Source organism: Asparagus officinalis, chromosome 8 (assembly GCF_001876935.1).
Source record: "Asparagus officinalis chromosome 8, Aspof.V1, whole genome shotgun sequence".
Lineage (NCBI taxonomy): Eukaryota > Viridiplantae > Streptophyta > Magnoliopsida > Asparagales > Asparagaceae > Asparagus > Asparagus officinalis.
In genome coordinates, this window is record NC_033801.1 from 126,200,531 (window position 1) to 126,219,458 (window position 18,928).

Sequence of the window (18,928 nt, forward strand, 5' to 3'; positions counted from 1 at the left end):
TTCAATCTGATTAACTTCACACCGTTTGACGGGAAGGGCTTACCTACTCAGCACTTGATTTATTTCAAGCCTCACTTGTTAGACCCTAGGGGGGGGGTGATTAGGGTCTTATGCTAATCTAATCCGATTATATGCCAATTAAAACTAATTTACAAATATATTCTTGCAAGATAGATATACAAGAGTTATAAGCAAGAATAAGCAATATACACAAAGTGATATATCCTAGCAATGAGATATACTATGAGTTATATGCAAGGATATGAAACTAAGGGTGATACAAACATAAACAAGATAAACAAGATAGTGGATAAAATGAACTAAGAGCAAATGACAAAGGCGATATAAACAATAGGCATGAATGAAAAAGAACGCCAATGACAAACTCAAACACACGATATGATCACGGAGTTCAGACATTCCGTCCTACGTCTCCGCTCCCCACTCCCGGGGAGAATTCCACTATCACAACCGGGTTTTCTACGCTCACCCGAATAACGTTTACACCTCACAGTATCGGTTTTCAACGCTCACCGATCAACGTCACTCCTCACAATCAGTTTTCTAGTTCACCGAAAACTTCACAACACACTCTCGGTTTTCTAGCTCACCGAAATGTTATAAATTTGTTCTCTACAATAGATGAGAACTCAATTAAGCACAACTCAATGTTATAATCTCTCACACCTCTAATATACTATGTATGCAAATACAATAAGCTCAAAGTGGGTGTGTGTAACAATGAGTGAAATCAAAATCAAACTAAACTCAAATATAAAATCTAGCTTAAGAACAATGATAATCAAAATAATAAATTGCTAGATGAGTTTAGAAACACTTCTCTAGATCAAGATGGAGAGATAGAGATAGGATCCCAAACAAGAAGATAATCTTCTCCACTTGTGAAAACCAAAACAGCTTAAACGAAACCCTTAAACAAGCTTAAACTCTTTTTAAAACCCTTGTTTAAAACTTCTTTTAAAACATTCTTGGATTGCATTAGAAGAGATCAGCAATGGGGTATTTATACCCTCTCACAATTCAGCCAAAAACCCCAAGCAAAAAGACAAAACAGCCCCAAGGCAACGGTAAAAAAACTAGCCGTTGGAAGCAGAAAAATCACTCGTCGGTCGACCGGAAAATTCGTCGGTCGACCGAAAATTTTCATCGGTCGACCGGACCGGTCGACCGACAGACTCTCTGTCGCCCAGTGAGCATATGAACTCAGGTTCGGTCGACCGGTTCGGTCGACCGAAAACTGATATATGAATATCTGTATTGCTAATTTTAAAATGCTGTTTAAAAATATCAAATAAATTCTAAAAAATGTAAAACTTTGGGGAATGATTGTAGACATGATAAAAAAAATGTAAACTTTGGGTTATCAGAAAGGACCTCCCAAATGAAAAATATCATCATTTTACAAAATAGTCCAAAACATGAAAACCTGAAAATTGATATTTTGATATTTTGACTTAAACAACATTTTGAAACCTTATGAAATGATTGTATAGACTTGATAAAAGATATAACATGTTGTTATGAAGTCTATAACCTAGAAATACAATATTTTCATAAAATTGCATATTCTATGCAATATATTCAAAACACTAAATATGATTTCATTAAATATAAGCTTGTTAAAGATGAAATCATATATAGGCATATAAACATGAAACAAAATAGTATTTTCCAATTCTATTCATTTGTTTCATAGTAAAACTTGAAAACTATCAAACGGGGCTGATCATTTGGAGCACTTCAGAGCAATCCAGAGCAGAGAGAGAGCAGAGTTCTTGAGCTTCTGGCAACTCCTTGATATTCAGGCTTTGACTTGATTTCAAGAAGAACGACTATCTTACTTCGATAAGATATCGTTTTAATTCTCACTTCGATAAACGAAGTCAGAATCATAAACCCCTCACGATTCGATCAGAATCTGTGATTTGGTGGTCCACGGGCTAACGCACCCCTGGCACAGGCAAAGATCCCACGCAAGCAGTGATCCAAACAACGATCCTGCGTTTGTTTCCCAAGAGTTGTAATTTTCATTTTGTTGTGTAAAAGAAGTCTTATAAAAAGGCTATTTCTTTTGAATTTGTTGTAATCGACCGAAGATATAATGAATTCCATGACAAAGTCAACTTTTGGCGCAAACAAACTGGCGACCATAGTGGGAGCCAACGGTCTCGCTGCCGAGACCGTCGTGTCGCAGCCAATCATCAAGATCCTGGTTGAATCAACGATCGAGTACGAGTTCGACCAAGCGAAGTTTGAGGAGTATTTGTCGTCCTCATCTGTAAAGTCTTCCTCGCCTCGCAAATACAGGAAAATTTCATCTTCGTTGAAGTTATCAAATGCTACGGATGAAGACTCTCGTCCGATTGTTGCTGAGGATTTTACTCGCAACAGCTCTGCTCAAGATGATTCCTCCCCAATTAAGGAGTCGTTCGATCCAAATTCGCCACTGACGAAGAGGGCTCGTCAAAGGCGATGCCAATGCCGCGCTCGTCAATTGGCTAAGGCATTGGAACAAACCGACGGGGTTCGTTATCACGCGGACCTAGAGTCGAGGAGGCATCAAGTGGTTCAGTTGTCTCAACGACCAATCACTCATATCTCTGCTAAATTAACGATGGAGGAATGGACTATTGTCAAAATGGCTAGTTCAACCCTCAAAGAACGTATACAAAAACGTCGTGCAAATGCTGCTCATGCCTGTGCTCTCTTACAACAAAGACGAGAAAGGAAAAAGGAAATGGTGGCCAAAGAACCACCAAAACTCTGCCAAGTTTGGATTCCAAAGTCTGGAGTTGTGCAAAATCAGCATTCGGAGCCCGTTAAAACTCCACACCCGCAAGGGGGTGATTCTAAATGTGTGACTCTTGACATAACCTTGGATCGCTCAGAGGCGATAACAAGTCATCCTGGGTATGTTAACAAGGTTCGAACACAAAAACAGAAGATAGGTTGCTCTGATCACCATGCTGACGAGTTGTACTATCAAACTAAAGGTGGAAATGAATCACATAAAAGGACTGTTCGAGAAACGAATCGTCATTGTGTATGTGAAAAACTTATCGAAACAGTGTTGTCTAAATGCAACTGCTTTAAAGCTATTCCGCCGAAAGTTTCTGTGTTCCAGAGACTTTCTACTGAAACGTCAAAGCCCAAACCGAGACGTTTCAACAAGAGAAGATCAACTGTCCAAGATGATAAATTCCCTGAAGTCACTATCAACATGGTTGATAAAAGAAAATCTAAGTGGCATTCAAGTGAATCAAGCCCCGACTTTTCCCCGAGAGGAAAAGTCAATTCAAGAATTGCCCGACGGAAGTCTCGACCCCAGCAAGGAGCTATCAGGAGAATGCATGAAGGGATGTCATCAGAGGATGAGCTCTCGGACACTTGTTCTGCGATCACTTCGGATGATACATCATCTAGCATAGGACAAACCAGTGAAGTATTCACAATCACCTCTGATCAGTTCGCTCAAATACTTCAAGAAGCTCTAGCCAAACAACGTGAAGAAATTAGAGCTGAAGTGAAGACAGAAATGGAGTTAGCTATCCAACAAATGAGAGAATTACTAGCTCAACGGCCTCAACCTCCTGAGTCCAGTCAGCGACCTGAATCCGGCTGCCACACTCAGAATATTGTAGATGACAGTGATCCAGAAGTGGGTGAAGTCATTATGGCTGATACACCTCCCAATAGCAATAATGCTGGGGGTAGTTTAACGGATCCTCCCAATAACGATATCGGGGGTGGTTCAATAGCACCTCTCACAGGGGGTGGTCTAACTCATTCTCCTCAACGTCCTTCGAATGAAGACATAGACGATGACGGGAAAATGAAAGAGCTTGAAAACAAAGTCAACGCTTTGATGACGGCTCAAGAGGTGAAGAAGACGGGTATTCCATGTCCCTATCCAAGAAAATGGGATTCAATAGCGTATTCGGCAAAGTTCAATCTGATTAACTTCACACCATTTGAGGGGAAGAGCTCGCCTATTCAGCACTTGATTTATTTCAAGTCTCATTTGGGCATGATCTCTGGAAACGAGGCTTTAATGGTCCGGTCATTCGTTGGCACCCTTCGTGGACCCGCCTTCGATTGGTACCGACGTCTCAAGCCAGGGAGCATCAATTGCTGGGATGACATGGAAAGTTTGTTCCTCAACAACTTCTTTGATGATGACACCGAAGTATCAATCGGAACCCTTCTAGATGAGAAGCAAAAAGACGACGAGACAGTCGATAATTTTGTCAAGCGCTTCCGTAACAAAGCAATGAATTGCAGAGATCCTATTACAGAGGAGTTCATCCTGCAAACATGCCACAATAACCTCTCCATCGATATCATAGAAGCTCTGGGGGTTGTGCCATCCACAACTTGGAAGGAGTTAAAATCTCAGGGTGAACAAGCTGAATACTTTCTTAAAAGAAAGAAAGCTGAGAGAGGCCAACCAACGACATCTGTAATCGCTGGGAACGCGACTCCCGATTCGAGGTTTCAAAAGAAGTATTCTTTCGAAGATAATGAAGCTCCAGCCATCTTGAAATACCTCATCGCCAATGACAAAATCGAGCTACCACCTATTAAAGATCAGGAGGAAGCTAAGAGAATTACGGATCCAAACTACTGTGCGTACCACAGAAGGGTTCTTCATCCCACCGAGATTTGTTTTGGACTCAAAAACAAAATCCAAGCCTTAATTGACTCCGGTGTCATAACGGCGGAACAAGCCAAGTAAAGACGACTTTAACTCCAGTGGGTGCATGAGTATAAACTGTATCCCCTAACTCCAGTGGGTGCACGAGTATAAACTGTATCCCCTCACTCCAAAGAGTATACGAGTATAAACTGCTTCTCGGTCATCCAATTAAGTACAATGTTAAACTCGGCCTCACAAAAGAAGCTGGGGGTGGATGATTTATGGGAAGTTTCTAGAGAATCTTTTATTTTTAAGGATAACCCGAACATGCGACTGAGGATAACGTACTCTTCGTTATACCCAGTTTTGTAAAGAAAGCTGGGGGTCGATAATTCATGTAATGAGAAGTTCCCGGAAGAATGTAAATATAATATTCTTAGGGATAACTCGATTATTATGAACAAAATGATAAACATTAAACTCCTATTATGATTTTCGAACACTCTTTTGATGAGATGAGATTCGATCACTTCGTTAGATCAATCTTCCCTCACAAAACTCACATGGTCAAACCTTTAAACAGTTAGGACCAAAACCAAAATCCCCTCTCGATTCCTTCCATGAATAAGAGGTCCACAAATTGAACGATCAAACCTTTAAACAGTTAGGATCTTCTTAAATTCCCATTTGGTCAAACCTTTAAACAGTTAGGACCAAAGCTAAAATCCCCTCTCGATTCTTTCCATGAACGAGAGGTCCACAAATTGAACGATCAAACTTTTAAATAGCTAGGATCGTATCAAACTCTCACCTGGTCAAACCTTTAAATAGTTAGGACCAATACCAAAATCCCCTCTCGATTCTTTTCATGAACGAGAGGTCCACAAATTGAACGATCAAACCTTTAAACAGTTAGGATCGTCTCAAATTCCCATTTGGTCAAACCTTTAAACAGTTAGGACCGAAGCCAAAATCCCCTCTCGATTCGTTCCATGAACGAGAGGTCCACAAATTGAACGATCAAACCTTCCTACAGTTAGGATCGTCTCAAACTCCTATTTGGTCAAACCTTTAAACAGTTAGGACCAAAGTCAAAATTCCCTCTCGATTCGTTCCATGAACGAGAGGTCCACAAATTAAACGGTCAAACCTTTAAACAGTTAGGATCGTCTCACTGCCCACCTGGTCAAACCTTTAAACAGTTAGGACCAAAGCCAAAATCCCCTCTCGATTCCGTCCATGAACGAGAGGTCTACAAATTGAACGATCAAACCTTCCTACAGTTAGGATCGTCTCAGACTCCCACTTGGTCAAACCTTACTACAGTTAGGACCACAACCAAAATCCCTTCTCGATTCGTTCCACGAACGAGAGGTCCACTTTCTATTGAATAATCAAACCTTATGACAGTTAGGATTATTCAAACCCGTTCAGATTCTCTAAGTGGAGATCCTACTTTAAGTTTTCTTTGGACCAGGAGATAGAATATAAAATTCTTCCTCTCCGATTCTGGGTTCATCTCTACCAACAAACAAGAGATCAGGAGATAGAATATAAAATTCTTCCTCTCGTCATCGGGTTCATCTCTACCAACAAAAAAGAGACCAAAATACTCCAATAGGTACACGAGTCTAAACTGTTTCCCTAATCTCAACAGGAAGTTTCTGGAGAATATCACTCAGAATATTCTTAAGAATAACTTGAATACTCCAATAGGTACACGAGTCTAAACTGTTTCCCTAATCTCAACAGGAAGTTTCTGGAGAATATCACTCAGAATATTCTTAAGAATAACCTGAATACTCCAAATAAGTACAAGAGTCTAAACTGTCTCCCTACCCTCAACAGGAAGTTTCTGGAGAATATCACTTAAATATTCTTAAGAATAACCCGGCTACCCCCAACGGGTATGCGAGGTTAAACTACTGTGTTCCTATGAAGACTGATATAGTGATTAACAATGCGATATCAATTTGATGATAAAAGCGGAATTCACAAGTACAAATTCCAGCTTCAATCCAAAATCTCAACAATGGTCAAGTGATAAACGCGATGCCGGAAGAATCTTAGCTATTCTACAAAGCACTGAATAGATTGAGAGACAGAGGTCAAGAGTTGAATCCATCTACGGGTTCCTCTATACGGTCTACTCAACCAAGCATTGAAGGGATCGTAAATAAGACCTATCTTGTCCAAAGTATCCCAGAACTCCTCTATAAAAGAATGAGTCTGGAATACTTTGGATGGGGTATCTGTAGGCGTCAAAAAATGCTGATAGGTATCCAAATACAGCTCAAGAGGAAATCATCCAAAAAGGCAGAATAACACAAGTTTGGGCTGTCTCGCATGCGAGACAGTCTTTACTATCTCGCATGCGAGACAGTCTTTACTGTCTCGCCAGGCGAGACATCATTCTCTGTCTCGCCAGGCGAGACATCATTCTCTGTCTCGCCAGGCGAGACAGCATTCTCTGTCTCGCAGGCGAGACAGTCCTTACTTGTCTCGCCGGGCGAGACAGTATTCTCTGTCTCGCCCGCGAGACCGCATTCTCGTCTCGCCAGGCGATACATCATTTTCTGTCTCGCCCGCGAGACAGCATTCTCTGTCTCGCCCACGAGACAGCTTTCAAAGAAGTCAAAAAACCATTTTGTAACCGCCGACACGTGGCCACCAACTGTTCAAGAACGTGTGAAATGTTGTGGGCGAAAATCACGTTGACAACTGCCAAAATAACGGAGTTTTAAAACGTGGGAAGGCAGTTATAGAAAAAACTGCCAGAAGTTATTGTTTGCGAGACAACATTTACTGTCTCGCGGCCCGAGACAGTCTTTATTGTCTTGGAACCCGAGACAGTATCTCGCGGCCCGAGACAGTCTTTATTGTCTTGGAACCCGAGACAGTATTTACTATCTCAACCATCGAGACAGTAAATACTGTCTCGGAAGTGGTTATTCGTCCAGGGGTTATAAATACCCCTCTGTGATCATTTGTTTGGGGGAGGGGATCAGAGAGCATCCACAGACTGATTTCAGAGCAGAGAGGGCAGAGTACTCGAGCTTCGGGCAATTCCTTGAGATTCAAGCTTTGACTTGATTTCAAGAAGAACGACTATCTTACTTTGATAAGATATCGTTTCAAATTCCCACTTCGATAAACGAAGGAAGAATCATAAACCCCTCACGATTCAATCAGAATCTGTGATTTGGTGGTCCACGGGCTAACGCACCCCCGGCACAGGCAAAGATCCCACGCAAGCAGTGATCCAAACAACGATCCTGCGTTTGTTTCTCAAGAGTTGTAATTTTTATTTTGTTGTGTAAAAGAAGTCTTATAAAAAGGCTATCTCTTTTTGAATTTATTGTAATCGACCGAAGATATAATGAATTCCATGACAAAACCAACTTTTGGCGCAAACATCCATGGCACCCAAGAAGCCGGTTGTCTCTTGCCCTCCAAGTGCGATGCTGTCGCGGCTCAGGGGTTGGCGCCGTCTGCGCTGGCCGGCGGCACTACTGCTCAGGCGAACGTGCCACCCTAACTGCCTCTGATCGGCGGTGAGTACGACCTCCGTGGTCATTAAACTTGCTTCGGCAAGTTCTGATCTTTGGATCAACACGACCTCCGTGGTCATTAAACTTGCTTCGGCAAGTTCTGATCTTTGGATCAACGAGGAAACTCGTTTTGATAATGCGGGGTTGGACTCCGTCGTTTAGTATTTTCGACGAGGGGTTCGACCTCCGCGTCTTAGATTCTTGACACAAGGTTCGACCTTCGCGTCTGAGTTTGTTAACGTGAGGTTCGACCTTCGCGTCTGAGCTTTTTGACGTGAGGTTTGACCTTCGTGTCTGAGCTTTTCGACGCGAGGTTCGACCTCCGCGTCTAAAATTTGCCTTTGCGTTGTCTAACTTTTTCTTTATTTTGCAGTGCATCATACCAATGAGCCTCTCCCTTTTCACCATCATTTTGGGCACGAAGGTGGTGTGGACCCGAATATGACCTTCAACCTGCGCCAAGAACTCCCAGTTTTCCGTATTAAGGAAAAGAGTCGCGTGGAACTAATCACCCAAGCTTCTCCTGAGACCCTTAGGATATTGGTTACGGACACTCGATTTGAGAATCCGAACCGCAAACCAATAGTCAAACCTGGATTCCTCTTCGGGGACTTTGTTGACTTTGAGGCAAGCGTCGCTTATGATGGGGACTATAAGTGGTTACAGAAAGTTGGAGAACGCAACCTCTTCTTACCCAATATGGAGAGGATGTTCCCCATGTCATACTTCCAGTGCGCCTCCATCCCCAGACGCATGGACTGGAACCTCGTCAAGGATCAGGACGGAGTTGTTCTCGGGACCCTAACTTTTCAAGGAGTCCGCACACTTGGTTACAATAGGCAGGTGACAGCTCTACGACCAGGTTTATTTGCTAAGGAGTATCCCATTGGTGAAGTGGTCAGTCCGGCGAATACCTTTATCAAGAAGTTTCTGGCAAAGAAAGGAGAGTTTCCCGCGCAAGGATTTAGAACTCCTGGCTGGGTTCATTCTCCGGTGACGGGGTGGTGGACCCGGATGACCAAGTTTGTTTTGGAGGAATTGGAAGTTCCTCTTGCTCGAGCTGGATTGCAGATTCCTGTGCGGGCTACTAAGTTCGGGATTATCCAGAGCCACTTTCATTTCTTCTCCATATTGGAAAAGTATAACCCTGAGACTTGTACTTTCTTCACCCCTGTGGGGGAGTTAGGCTTCGCTCTTCACGAGATGCATGAAGTTTTGGGTCTTCTTCTTGGGGATTTACCATACGAAGAATTTGTTCCGGGATCCGTGGAACTTAAAATTTTAAAGAAGACCAGCCCCGAAATTTATGCCACCCTCTGGGAAGTTATGTGTCACTTCCACATTTGTATGTAGCAGACGGGGGCCCGAGGAAGCGGCATTAAACTAGTATCTTGGGCGGAATATTTATTCCAGAACTTAACCAATAAGGGAGCCTCAGTGACCAGATTATCTGCAAGCACTTTGGAGGAGGTTCAGGCCCGAATCGATGATGCTACCTCCCACTACACCAACGAGGCCAAGGAAGATGTTTTCCCGGCTCATACGGAGTTTGAAAGCTTCCATTATCAAGCTCTGATTCCAATTTCCGACACGGCGCTGTTGGCTGGATTCTTAATGCTGTGGCTCAAGCGTTGCATCATTCCTACTAGGCCGATTGATGCCCTCGCTGTTGAGGTGGTCTATCCGGCTGTTCTTTTAGCACATGGGAGACCTGTGAGCCTCCTCAATGCCATGTTGAGTTGCTTGCAGAATGGGCTGCGTGAATTGGCCTTGGATTTTGCTGATGTCACCGAGGTGGAGTCTGGAGGCCACAAGGTTTTTAAAACTCCCAATCCCAGGGTGCCACTGCCATATACCTATCTGATGGCTTGGTACGTGCTTCACTGCCCTCCCCTAATGAGTGTAGCCTCTCCCCCATGAGACTCATTTACCCCATTTGTTCAACGACTAGAATCTGCAAAATGGGTAGGAGGTTATATGGTTAGGATTCGCCAAATCTTGTCGCGAGACACCCATTACCATATCTTCCGTTGTTTCCCTGATTTTGAAGGCGGCGTCTACGGAGCAGAGTATCAGGACGTAACGGGTCCTAACGGATTCACCCAATTGAGCGGGGGTGTTTTCCATTGGCTTCTCATTATCAGGTCAGGCTACTTGATCTATCGCTTACGGGAGAAGTGCATCATTGAGCCTTATGTGCCTTCTCGGTTCGCTAGGCAGTTCGGATATGACCAGCTTTACGTTAGCAATCCCAACCCGGCTTTGGCTCAAATTAGGAATTTGTATGAGGGAGCTCGTGCATGGTACTTCTTCTCTGCCGGGGGAACCCATGCACAATTCACTTTACCCAACTCACCACCTGGTTGCTCCACCGTTGCAGATTTTTGCAATTGGTATGATGAGGCTTCACAAATCCCGGAATACGATATTTATACTTCATGTATAAACGAGATTCGGGAATTGTATCGTTCGAGGGGCGGTTCTACGAGGACCCGTTTACCTGGGGTAGAAGAATATTTATCTTGTGAACAGGAAGCAACTGGAGCCGTTGAAACCCCTAGGGATTTGTCTACCATAGAACCTTCTGAGGAAGAGGTTCCTACAGGGATCGAAGAGGGAAGACCAATTGTTGATTCTCCCGAAGAAAAGACAACTGAGGAGATTCCTGCAGAAGCACCTGTTCTTGAACCTCGTTCTTTAAGATCGGGTAAGAAGGCTCTTTCTGCTGCTGAGCAAGGTGAGTATGACAGCAGGGTTCATAAACGACTGCCTGTCATGGCCGAAACTCCGAAAAGGGCTAAGTTAATGGGGGATGCAATAAAGTCAGCGCGTGCTTCATCTCCTGAGAATAGAGGGGATACTATGCTTCAAGCTGCTCCTCCTGGTCTTGAAATGTTAACCGGTGGGTGGGAACCGACTGCCCCAAGCTCAGTGCCAAATATGCCCAAAAAGTTAGCATTTGAAACTGCGCATACCTCCGCTCGCACTGATTATGCGAATTGCTTTATTTATCCGACTGCTCCACCCCCAAGCTCGGAAACTTTGAGGGAGCTCATCGAACAATTAGAGTATTGGATGCGAATGACTATCGACATCGTTAGTCTCGGGGACGTGGGATTCAAGGTTTTTGAACCTCATCTGCTAGAGTGTCTCGCAAAGATCAGGAACCAGGGGAATCCATTGTGGACCGAAAATTGTCGCGAGAGCATCATTATTCTGGAATATGAATTGGAATTCCTTTCAATACTGCAGCGCGACGACATAGGGCCAGAAGTGGATCATGCTCTTTCTCAGGCCAAAGTTTTAAAAGCAAAACAACAAGAGGCTCTTCAGAAAAGTCTGTCTGAGACAGAATCTCGTATCACCAGCCTGCATGGGGAACATCTCCAAGTACAAGGGGACATGAGCAATTTTGCTGTGGGTCTCCGAGATACTGTAGCAGAACTTACTCGTGCTGGTGTTGAGCTATCTCAGATAAATGCTCAGTTAGCTGGTGATATGGAAGTTCTAAAAGGGTTAGCTGTTTACTGTAACGGGCTTTTCAAAGGCTATTGCGATGAACTTGTCGCTGCTGATAAGCTTTGGCGAGAGATTGCAGAAGCCACACCTAATGAAGAGGAGCTCAAGAGCAAGATAACCGGAGAAATAAGAAAGGCTCGCGAGGAGAATATATCGGCGCTGAAATCTAAACTCAAGTCTTTTAGATTGATGAGACCCGATGCTTAGGATTTGAATTGCTTTAGGCGGAGGAATAAATTTGTATCATTTTCATTTCAATTGTTTTCACTTTTGTATTCAAATTAACAATATCGAATGAAAATGATATCATTTTGGGTTTTCATCATCTCTTTTGTTGAAATCTGGTTCAGGACAATGAGAAATAATGCAAATGCAATCGAAATTCTCTTTATTACTATTTAGAATAATTCTAGAAAATTTCAATCGTCAGAGGTGTAGTGTTAACATGATGAAATACAAGACAGAATTACATTATAAATAGGCACCCCCAGCCTGATTTAGCTGGGGTTTAGGGGGCTACATGATTTAGGAAAAATATCTTTTAAGAAATTTTTTGTTAATTAGCATCATGAGCCTGTCTCCTTTTTGACTGATAAGGCGATAAGCTCTGTTCGAATAGACCGATTCTATTACGAATGGCCCTTCCCATTTAGGATTGAACTTCCCTTTGGTTTTGTGTTATTACGAATGGCCCTTCCCATTTAGGATTGAACTTCCCTTTGGTTTTGTGTGTCATCACCATGGGTCGTCTGTTGGCCAAAACTAAATCGCCTTTCTTAAAAATCCGTTCTTTAACCTTTTTATTATAGGCTTTGGAAATCCGGACTTGATACAACTCAATTTGCTGCTAGGCTTGAAGTCGTCTGTCGTCTAAGGCTTCAAGTTCTTGCAGACACCGTTGATATTTTTTTTCTTCTGTTAGTCCAGTTGTGATGGCGACTCTCAGGGAAAGGATCTGGATTTCTAATGGCAGTACAGCTTCACAGCCGTATACCAAAGAGAATGGTGTAGCTCTTGTAGGGGTCCTCACCGTGGTGCGGTAGGCCCAAAAACATTTGCCGAACCTTTCGTCCCAATCACGTCGACTCTTAGAAACGAATTTCTTGAGAAGTTTCACAATGGTTTTGTTAAAAGCTTCTGCAAGACCATTTGCTAGCGGATAATATGCCGTAGATGCGACACTTTGGATTCTGAATCTGTCACAAAATCTCTAAAACCCAAAACTGACGAATTGTGTCCCGTTGTCGTGAACTATTCGCCTCGGGACTCCAAAACGGTAGATGACGTGATGTTTGATGAACTTGATTACATTTGAAGTCTTGACTTCTTTCAACGGGATTGCCTCCGCCCATTTGGAGAAATAGTTAGTCACAGCTAGAATGAACCGGTGTCCTTTGGACGTCGGAGGGGAAATCGGTCTCACGATATCCATACCCCACATTTCGAATGGCCAGGACGCCGATGTGGGGTGTAAGTTCCCAGATGCTTGGTGAATGAAGTCCCTATGAATTTGGCATGCGTGATAACGTTTAGCGTAGTCAACTGCATCTGAGAACATCTTTGGCCAATAATAGCCGATCCATCGGAGGCGATCTCCTAACTTAGCTCCGAGCTGATGAGCCCCACACATTCCGTCGTGAGCTTCCTTGAGGGCCTCTTTTGCTTCCTTCTGAGAGAGGCATCGAAGTAAAACTCTATCATATGATTTACGATACAGGACTTGAGAAACTACATCGTAATAGAATCGGAGGGCCTTTCGTTTGATAGAGGCCGCTTCCTTAGGGTCATCAGGTAGAATTTCGTATATGACATAGTCAATATATGGGAATCTCCAATCTCTAGATTCAAACTCCATAGAGGTCGTACAGACTTCTCCTGTTGTTGTCTTGTCTGGGTTGTCCTCCTTAGGAATCTTGGAAAAGTATAGCTTGCGTCCCGCGACTGGAATCATTGTTTCAGCCTTCGGTGGCAATGCTAATGAAGTTGCCAAAGAGGCTAAAGCATCTGCATACACATTCCGAGCTCGTGGAACATATTCGATAAAGAAACCTTTGAACTTCTTAGCTTGCTTTAGCACTACGAAGTAATATGGGATCAGATCCTCATGACGTACTTCGTATTCCCCTCAGACTTGATTAACGATGAGCTGAGAGTCACCGTAAGCTTCGAGGTGCTGAATATTAAGTTCTTCGGCGAATTGCATTCCTAATAGCAGAGCATTATACTCGGCTACATTGTTAGTGCAAGGTTTGATTAAGGAAAATCCTCTTGGGATTACGTGGCCATTCGGAGAGATTAATACTACTCCTACTCCCGCGGTGATCGCTCCATGAGGGTTCGCTCTAGATGCACCGTCGAAGAATAATTTCCACACTTGCGTAGCTTCTTGAGTAGCGCAAGCTTCGACGACTTCATCGGGTAGTTTTTCGTACAACTTAGATGTTCCCAGCACCGGGTGATCGGCTAAGAAGTCTGTCAGTGCTTAACCCTTGACCGCCTTTTGGGGCATGAACTGCATATCATATTGTGATAAAAGAATGGCCCACTTTGCGAGCCGACAATTTAGAGACGATGGTTTTGTCATCAGAACTCTCAAGGGATTCACCTTAGAGATGACATGAATTGTTTGTCCAACTAGGTAATGTCGCATCTTTTGAACTTCAAATACCAAGGCGAGACATTCTTTCTCAACTGGATTATACCGGTGCTCGGCTCTCATCATGGTCCTGCTTAGGTAATAGATGGCTTGCTCTTGCCCTTAATCATTGTTCTGAGCTAACAAAGCTCCAAGAGAATGGTCTATGACCCTCACATATAACAGGAATGGTTTTCCTGATATCGGGGCCACGAGAACTGGCGGTTGAGTGAGATATCTCTTAATCTCCTCAAATACCTTTTGACATTCTCCATCCCAAACAAAGGATACCCCTTTCTTCATGAGCTTAGAGAAAGGTTGGCAACGTCCTGAAAGATTTGATATGAATCTTCGAATGTAGGCTAATCTGCCTTGCAAACCTCTCAGTTCTTTGAGATTCTTCGGAGGTTGCATGTCTTGGATAGCCCGCACTTTCTCCGGATCAAGAGAGATTCCCTTGGATGTGACAATAAATCCTAGGAATTTTTCGCTTGATACCCCAAGGAACGATTTTGTTGGGTTCATCTTCAGTTGGTGCGTTCGCATGATCTCGAACATTGTCTTCAGATCTGCAAGATGATCACCTTTACATTGGCTCTTTACTACTATATCATCAACGTAGCACTCGATTTTCTTACGTAGGTGTTCGTGAAAGATGGTGCTCATTGCACGTTGATAAGTTACGCCTGTATTTTTCAGGCCGAAGGGCATCACTGTGTAGCAATACACCTCCAGTGGTGTTCTAAAAACAGTATGTTTTTTGTCTTCTGGGTGCATCTTAATTTGATTGTACCCGGAGAATCCGTCCATGAAAGACATCCTCTCATATCCGCAGGTGTTATCAATCATAACATCCGTGATCGAAAGAGGAAACTCATCTTTTGACAGCTGCGTTAAGGTTACAGAATCAATGCATATCCGGACCTTACTGTTTTTCTTGGGTACTGGGACAATGTTGGCTACCCAGCTGCTGGATGTTGCTCTTCCCTAACAAAACCTGAGTCTATAAGCTTTTTAACTTCTGACGTCAATTAATTCCATGATCTCTGGACGAAACCTGCGTTTGTGTTGTTTAACGGTTTTGTGCATCAATACCGGGATGATGTTGAGACGGTGCATGGCAACCTTCGGGTCAAGGCCAGGCATATCTTCATAATTCCAAGCGAAGACATCTATATATTCTCGAATGAGAGATATAAGGTCCTCTCTCTCGGATGATGATAGGTTTTCGGCTATGAAGATGGGCTTAGGGCCCTGTTCACCTCCCATGTCGACCTGGATCACTTTATCTTCAGTGGGTGGTTCGCGTTGTCGAATCGCATATCCCACAAGATGTTGTGCGTTTGATCCAAGGATCATTGGTTGATTCTATTAACCCTTCATCACCCCCTGCATCTTCATCGGGGTGATCACAGTCAAGCTTTTAAAGAAAGGTCTGACACTGACGTCGGACTCCCATGAAGATGTTCCGAAAGAGTGGTCCTGACGCAGATAATTACTGATTTTATTTTCTGAGACACAGGGAGTCGTGACGTAACCCACACCCCTTCCGGTTTTTTGATAGTAGTCCGGAGGTTTTCCTTCGGGGGTGAGAGACACTCGAATCAGTGTTCGCCTTCCTTTCCCGAAGTTTAAACCCTATTTCTCATTAAAGTTATACCCCATTCATTTTATTAAGTGTATAGAATTGGGTTCATGGTAATGGAATTGTGGAACTCTGTCTTCTTCCTCTGAACTTCCTCGTTTGAGTTGTTCGGGTTTGACTTTACTAAAACAGATTGTCTTCTGCCCTTTCCTTTTGGATGAGACTTTGAAGAAAGCCTTCTGTGCGTCTTCTACTCCTTCATCTGAAGCGAAGGATGACTCGATTGGCAATGTGAGTGATGTTTCTGCGCACAGTGCGTGCCATGGGTTGGTACCTGCATTAGGATCATTCTCTATTTGTTTATTTTTAGAGGAGACATCAGACAAGTATGCTAAAATAAAATCTTCATTAATGCACCACTCGCCCTCGCTCGGTACATTATTATTGCTCTCATCCTGACCCATTACATCGAAGTTTAACTCCCATGGACAATCTTCATCAGGATCTGGTTCGATATCAGCTTCGTTGCCGCTGTCCACATCCTCTTTCTCCTGGGACTCCAGATAGAAGACGGAGTCGGTGTGGAAGTTTTTCACTCATCGGAAGGGGTATTTCTCCGCAATAAGGGTTCAGACTTCCCCCTCGTCGTTGGCATACTTCATGACCCGATGCAAAGTAGATGGGACAATACGGTTTGCATGTATCTATGGTCGTCCTAGCAAGAGATTGTAGGACGTGTCCGCATCTATGATGTAACAAGTCACTTCGGACTTAAGATCTCCGATCTGGCATCTGAGTTTGATCTTTCCCAGGGGCCGAGTGTTGTTGGCGTTGAACCCGAAGATGGTAGTCTGAGTGGTGTTCAGCCGGTGCATAGGAATCCCTAAGACCTGCATGACCCTGTAAGGCATGATGCTAAGCGCTGAGCCTGGGTCAACCTGGACACGACTGATTTCGGAGGATCCAATATACCCCGTGTAGTACAGCGGTCTATCATGCTTGTGTTTGACTTGCATGTCTTCCTGAGTGAATGATATGCATGGTAGACTTCTTGCTGTTTGTAGGCATTGCAGACAAGGTTGATCTTCAGAAGCTTCAGGTATTGGAGCGACTTGTGTAATAAAGCTCTCCGTGTTCTTTAAGGCTTCAATTAGAGCTTCCTTGGTAGTCTTGGACAACCTCAAGAGTTCATATAGGGTAATCCTGGCCGGTATGTTGGCCAGCTACGCCATGACATTAAATTGGAAAGGGGCGCTCGATTCTCCAAGCTCTTGGTGGAGATTTTTGTTGAACCGGAGCTCCTTTTGTTTTCCCTTATCAACTGGCTTTTTCGGGATAGAACCCCCAGTGTCTTGGGGCTACTCTTCAACCTCTTGAGCGTTCTGGCTATAATCCCTCAAGTAAGCTTTTCCTGACCGAGTACCAGGGTTGTCTCCTGGGTATGCTGTCAGGGCAATCCTCTCTTCTTCTGAATCAGTAAGAGGTTTGAGGTGATCATCATTCTCAGTAACGGATGGGCTAATCATGTTGGAAGACTTAGCCTTGCCTTCCTTCTTTTTGGACGAGGTGTTCGTCCACTGTTGATCTCCCACCAGGTGAGGGTGGACCCACATGATCTCTCCCTTTTGGGTAGTGAGGGGTACCAACCCCCTGTCTTTCTGACTGTGCAAGTCAGTATTTTTCATATGCATCTCTCCTTTATAGATAGGAATGACGCCATTTGTAGTTGCTACCGGTGGGAAGTCACCAAATTGGACCGCTATTAAGGTTGTGGACTTGGTCTTCTGCTCGGGCTTTAGGGTGAGCACATTTGTATTTACCAGGTTTTGTAGAATGTCTTTGAAGACGTAACATTTTCTGGTAGGGTGGCCTAGGAACCTGTGATAACGGCAATAGTTAGGATCGTCAACTTTTCCTGCCTCGTCCGGTTTCCTGATTTCAGGAAGCTGCAGTTTATTGTTCTTCCGAAGTAATTGGAACAAGGTGTCTACATGCTCCTCTTTAAACGAATATTGTTTGGGTGCTCTTTGTTGATTTGGCACCTTGCCTTGTTTAGCAGGAGGTGGTACTCGCGTGCTGGCGTCAGCTGCTAAAGTCTCTTTTCCCTTTGCCCGCTGGGCGTTAGGCTGATTGCGTTGTTGCTGCGGCTTGGGTTGCGTCACTTCTTCGGCTTTAACCCGAGCAACAATCTCTTCAGCTTGTTCTCCTTGCGAAACCAGTTGTCTCCAGGAGCGACACTCCGCTACCCTCATCTGCGCCAGGAGCTGGGTCTGCAAGTTGTGCCTGTAAGTTTCAACCAAAGTTGATTGGGTCATACCTGACGGGCATCGTAGTGCCATGCTGCGGAATCTTTCAACATATGTCTTGATGGACTCACCTTTCCTTTGCTTAGTGACGAGAAGAGTTGGGACTGAGATCTCTGTGTCGTCCTCAAAGAACCTGGCCAAGAATAGCCTTTCCTGGTCTACCCATTTTTGGATAGATCTGGCAGGCAGTTTCATAAACCACTCAAAGGCGACACCCTTGAGGGTACCGATGAATAACCGGGTCAGAATGGCGTCGTTCGCTACCACATCTCCAGTTTGAGATTTGAAGTAGTAAATATGCTGATTCGGCGATCCTGTGCCATCAAACGGTTGCAAGGTAGGGGCCTTAAACTTCGGTGGGTAGGGAGCTGTATCCCACTCAGCAGGGTAAGACCGTACTACTCCTTCTTCGCGAAGCTCGCTTCTGTTGCCGATTGCGTTGAGGCGAGCCTCCAGTTCATCCATTTTAGTGGATTGAGGATGCAATTCTCTTTCCATATCCTTCTCATTTTCGGAAGAGGATTCCAGATTGTGAGTCTCACGATCCGAATGTTCGGTCGCTTTTTGCTTTCCCTTGGATGTTGTCCTTCGGGAAGATTCAGGTTTTTGGCATTTTTCAGCAAGAAGCTGGGCCAACTTGTCCTTCATCTGAAGAAGGGTCTCTTGCTGCGCTTG